At 49.9% G+C, this 5584-nt stretch overlaps 1 long non-coding RNA gene across 1 annotated transcript in view; it reads left to right on the top strand.

Annotated features, from left to right (window-relative positions):
* Positions 1-1958: 1958 nt before the first annotated feature.
* Positions 1959-5584, top strand: part of LOC111527884 — a 5358-nt gene continuing 1732 nt past the window's right edge. Inside the window, exon 1 of the long non-coding RNA XR_002726810.2 lies at positions 1959-2074. This is a non-coding gene — a long non-coding RNA (uncharacterized LOC111527884). The remainder of the gene's footprint in view (positions 2075-5584) is intronic.

Raw genomic sequence — 5584 nt, 5'->3', positions numbered from 1 at the left:
TGAGGTCAGGAGTCAGGAGTTCGAGACCAGCCTGGCCAACATGGTGAAACCCTGCCTCTACTAAAAATACAAAATTACTCCAGCCTGAGTGACAGACCAAGACTCTGTCTAAATACATACATACATACGTAAATAATTTTGGACCCAACCCTTCTGAGTCAGGCTCTTAAGGGAAAAGGCCTGAGAAACAGCCCAGATGATTCTCAGGCTCCTGGGAGCTTGGAGAGCACTGCACTGTACCCTTTTACCTCTGTCAGGAGCTGGTTTTCAGGACTTCCCTGCTGAATAGAAGGAATAACCAAGGGATCAAGGGAGTTGGAGGAATCAGCTCTGAACAGGAAGAGAGATGGCCCCCAAGAGGGAAGCACAGCCATAGACAAGTGGTAGGGTGAGTGTCAAGGTTAGCCCACCACCTCTGAGTGAAAGTCAGAGCCATCTCTGAAATAAAGGAGTAGAGCAGTGTGGTAGATGGTTTGAGGCCAGGGTAAGAGTTTAATGAAAGGGTTTAAGTGGTGTTTGGAGAAGGGAAGGGTGGGTCTTCCCTCCAGTGGACCATCTCAGGAAGGCACTGGGAGGTGGAACTGCAGGAGAAGTACAGAAGTGCTCCAAGCTTCCTGTTCCAAGTGGGTCAGGTGAAGGCAGGGTGTGGCGGGAGATGAGGGTGGAGACAGCAGCCTTCAAGGGTCCTTGTTTAGCTTGCTAAGGAGCTTGGAAACCATCCTGAGGACAAAAGGGGAATCCCTAGAGGAGGAGCAGAGAGGTATGTGGTCTGATACGTATTTCTGGATCGATCACTCTGATTATATCAAGGAGGACAGATTTTGGATGCTTAAGACTAGAGGGAGAGAGACCAGTTAGAAAGACTGTGGCTATAATCCAAGCAAACTATACTATGGGCTGGTTTGGTGGAGGTAGAGGAATGTCCAGATTCAAGAAACAGGAAGTTAAAAATCAGCAGGGCTTGGTGACTGTTTGAAACTAGGGGGTGTGAAGGGAGGCAGCACTCTAGGATAAACACCAGATTTGCCGACTGTTTGGGAATATCCAATTCTGTTGTAGAAGACAGGAAAACAAACAGGCTGGAGGGGACTCAAAAGTAAGTGTTGCACATAGATAACTAAATTAGTCATCTGTAGATAGTACAACATATTCGTGTGTACAGAGATTGAAAGGGACAGAAGGACTGAGTAGGCACTAAATATTCACAGTACCCTAAATACATGAGACGTGAGGCACTCAGGATTCATGAAGTCTCCATTTGATGGGACAGATGCTCACTGCATGACGCACAGTTCAGCTGGTGTGATCATTCCACCCAACTTGCACCCTCTCCCATGTGTTGACCCAACCCAGCACTTGGCTCCTGCTTCTCAGAATGTGTTTTACATTTATTTAATAAACCATGTTATTTGAGTATTTAAATTTGGTCCATGAGCCTTTTTGTTCCATGACCTCTCAGATTGCTTCATGCTGTTGTACCAGGAGGCTACATTGAGGTAGTTGCCCACACCTCAACCCAGTTCTGGCTTGAGTAAGCAGGCAGGTGAGAGGATGATGCCACCGAGCAGGGGTATAGGATGAGAGGCAGGTTGTTCCATGGCCAGGGCCAAGCGGAAATACTCAGTTTTGGATGTGTCAGATTTGAGGCCATATGGAACCTTAGGTGCAGATGACCAACAGGTAGTTAGTTAGATATACCCATGTGCAGAGCAGGGATGTAGAGATTTGGGAGTCATTACTATTTAAAACAGTGAGTCTAGATGAGGCCCTGCAGGGAGACAAGAGGTTCCCTTCCCATTGTTCAGTCTGCATTCCCCTTACCCACTCCTTTGGTGCCCGAAAAAATAGTCACACAGCCTCACCACATAGGCACCCTGTGCAGTGTCTCCCAGGCAAGACTCCTGTTGGAAAATAACCCTTTCCCATCATTCTCTTTTCCTCAGCAACTCTTTCCTCAGCACTCTCTGCATTATGACTTCATTGCTTTTTCCCAGTCCCGCCCTGGGCAAGCCCCTTATGAAGTCTCAGGCCATCTGGATGACCACCCTTTCTTATGGTGCTGCAAGGAGGGCAGGTGGGCAGAGCCCCGCACATCCTGGGCTCAGGCCAGGGACCTAAGAGCCTGGGAGAAGCTGGTTCTCAGACTGAAGGCCAGAGCCCAGCACCTTGTCACCATCCTGAGGAGCATCATGGCACACAACAACCAGAGCCAAGGTGATCAGGCTTGGGGGCTCAGGAGGAGGCAGGAAAGAGAGAAGAACTCAATATAGGCCTGAAGATGTGCAGCTGCATTCGTTATTGTTCAGCTAAGATGCATTAAGCTCTGCGTGGGGCACTGTGCTAGGCACTCAGATACCACCCTGCTTCACTGAGATCCTGATGCTATCTCCTCCTGCCTGGGGGAATTCATCCCTGACCCAGACCTTGTTTTATGTACCCAGTGGTGCCAAAAGGACTGGGTCTTAGGTATTAGCAAGAGTAGGACAGAAGTATAAGACCCTCACCCTTTCCCCCAGTCAAGGAATATGTCTCTAAGAAATAACCCACTGTTGCTGGGCACGGTAGTTCACACCTGTAATCCCAGCACTTTGGGAGGCTGAGGCAGGCAGATCACAAGGTCAGGAGATTGAGACCATCCTGGCTAACACGGTGGAACCCCATCTCTACTAAAAATACAAAAAATTAGCTGGGTGCGGCGGCATGTGCCTGTAGTCCCAGCTGTTGGGGAGGCTGAGACAGGATAATGGCGTGAACCTGGAGGCAGAGCTTGCAGTGAGCCGAGATAGCACCACTGCACTCCAGGCTGAGCGACAGAGCAAGACTCCATCTCAAATAAATAAATAAATAAATAAGCCACTGTCTTTAAGCTCCCAAGCCTTCCCTTCAGGTGAAGATAGTCTTTTTTTTTTTTTTTGGTTTTATTGCCCAGGCTGGAGTGCAATGGCACAATCTCAGCCCACTGCAAACTCCACCTCCCAGGTTCAAGCGATTCCCCTGCCTCAGACTCCCGAGTAGCTGGGATTACAGGCGCACACCAACATGCCTGGCTAATTTTTGTATTTTTAGTAAAGATGGGGTTTCTCCATGTGGGCCAGGCTGGTCTCAAACTCCTGACCTCGTGATCTTCTCGCCTGAGCCTCCCAAAGTGCTGGGATTACAGGTGTGAGCCACCGCACCCGGCCAGGTGAAAAAATCCATCTTTTTCAAATCCAGGAAATGGGAAAAACTGGCCTTTTTCTGACATTCACCTCCTGCCACCACCAGTAGTTAATAAGAACCCTGGTGACCTGAGCAAAATATATTTCTAACCAATATCGTTTTTTTTTTTCATCGAGCAAACATTTAAGCCTAGTAAGTGCTGTTCATTTTGCTGTTACCAATAATACACCTTACAATAGCAGCTACTAGTTCTTGATTTCTTATTGTTAGGTCCTACATTAACACTGGCAAGGATTATCTCATGTAATCCTTACTTGTGTGGTAGAGAATGTGCTTATGTCCAGATGCCAAATGAAGAAAGCAAGGCTTAGAGAGATTCCATTACATTTGCCATGGGCATATAGTCAGTAGCTGGCATGTAGATCAGGGATTTAAACATGATGCTGGGCCTTCAGGAGGGTGGGTGGGTGTATGTGGCTGAACAGTGCATGCTGGGTACATGGGAGGGAGCCACTTGCTGCAGGGGAGGGAGGGTGGATGCAGCGTGACTTTAGTGGGGATGTGGATGACAGAGAAGATATGTCTTGGGGAATGAGTGAGGGTTTATCAGAGAAGGGAATTTCAGGCATTTTGGGAGGAGGTAGGAGTGGAGGTGGAGACAGCCACCGTTTTGTCCTCTTATAACTTTGGAGTTCTGGGGTTTTGAGTTTTCAGAGTCACACGCCCTCCAGACCACAGTGGTCTGTGAGCTGTTGAGGAACCAGAGCAGCTGGGGACACTGGCACTACAACTATGATGGCCAGGACTTCCTTCTTAGCACACTTGAGTCTTTCAACTCCAGCAAAGGCCAGCCAGAACCAAGCAGAGCTGCAGAAGGGGAGAAGGGAAGGAAACAATCCTTCCTGACCTAGAGCTGCATCTACCCTCTCTGGAAATACCTAAAAGCTAGGGTGGGACCACGGCCCACCGTAGGTAGTTGACAGTTGTGGACTGGTCAGTGTGGGGAAGGTGGAGGAGCTGAGGGCACTGTGGGAGGGATGGAGTGCAGGCCCCTCAGCCAGCCTTCAAAACTCCAATACCCATGTCCTAAATGAACACAGCTCTGTTGCTGACCGTCCTAGCCGCTCTGCTTGCCTTTCCTCTCCCATGCTTGGTCAGCCCTTTTCCCACTTGGCGTTCAAGTTCTGACCCAGGGCTGAGCACCCAAGGGCTCTCAGGGTGGGGCATCACCTACAGTCACCATGGAACACAGTGGAACCATTACACAAAGTCCTGGTGTGGAGGATGTGTGGCAGCTTGATAAGACCAGAGGCAACCAGTTTGTCTAGGAGGTCTTTGCCACCACTTTTCCCTGTCCCACTAGCCCCCTTGGTGCATGGGACTGTCTGCAAAGCCCCTGGAGAGGAGCCATCCCAACATGCTAGGCCCTTGACTTCTATCCTCCAGTGTCCAGCTAACTTAGCTGAGGGATGGGCTGCCCCAGCCCCCGAGTCCCTGGAACCCTAAGCCACTTACCCCCTGGGGCATGGCACTGCTCAGAGTCAGCAGTCTGCTGTGACCCCTTTGACGTGAGCATAGGTTCTCCTGTCTGGTGACGCACCAGGCTGATGCTGAGTCTTTGTGTAACCTCAGATGAGCAACTGGGGTTTGGAGGCATGTAGCAAAGGTAGGGAGCCCGGCTGGTCTCACAGAGACCCACATACCCTCTTGCTTTTCAGAGCCTCCCCACATGAAGCACCCCCCCAGTCTGGATCTTCTGTGGGCTTCTGGCTTCCGCAGTGGTTGTTGTGGGAGCTGCAGGTGCCTTCCTCTGGAAGAAGTGGAGAAAGGGCAGGACAGCAGGTATGCTCAGAATAGTAGAGCTGGAAGCAACCTTAAGCATCACTGGACATCAGTCTTTCTGGGAGGCTGGGGCTTGAGAAAAGAAATTTCAAGAAGAGCAGCCTAGGGAATATGAAGAGAGGGGAGTGGGTTAGGGTCCTGTTTCCTCTCTAGCTGACTTATGTTGCCTTCTCCCAATATACGTATACATTCTCTCCATCTCTCTCTGTCTTTGTCTCTCTCTCTCCCTCTCCTTCCTCCCCCATCTTACCCATGAGAAGTTTTACCTCCTGAAGTATGTTTCCTTCTTCTTTTTTTTTTTTTTTGGGTTGGGTTTTCGCTGTTGTTGCCCAGGCTGGAGTGCAGTGGTGCGATTTCAGCTCACTGCAACCTCCGCCTCCCGGTTCAAGCAATTCTTCTACCTCAACCTTCCAAGTAGCTGGGATTACAGGTGCCCACCATCACACCTGGCTAATTTTTCTATTTTTAGTAGAGACGGGGTTTCAGCATGTTGGCCAGCCTGGTCTCGAACTCCTGACCTTGTGATCCGCCTGCCTCGGCCTCCCAAAGTGCTGGGATTACAGGCATGAGCCACCATGCCCAG

Source organism: Piliocolobus tephrosceles, chromosome 5, assembly GCF_002776525.5.
Source record: "Piliocolobus tephrosceles isolate RC106 chromosome 5, ASM277652v3, whole genome shotgun sequence".
In the NCBI taxonomy this organism is placed as follows: domain Eukaryota; kingdom Metazoa; phylum Chordata; class Mammalia; order Primates; family Cercopithecidae; genus Piliocolobus; species Piliocolobus tephrosceles.
Note: the sequence above shows the minus strand (reverse complement) of the source record. Positions and strands in the feature narration are given on the sequence as shown.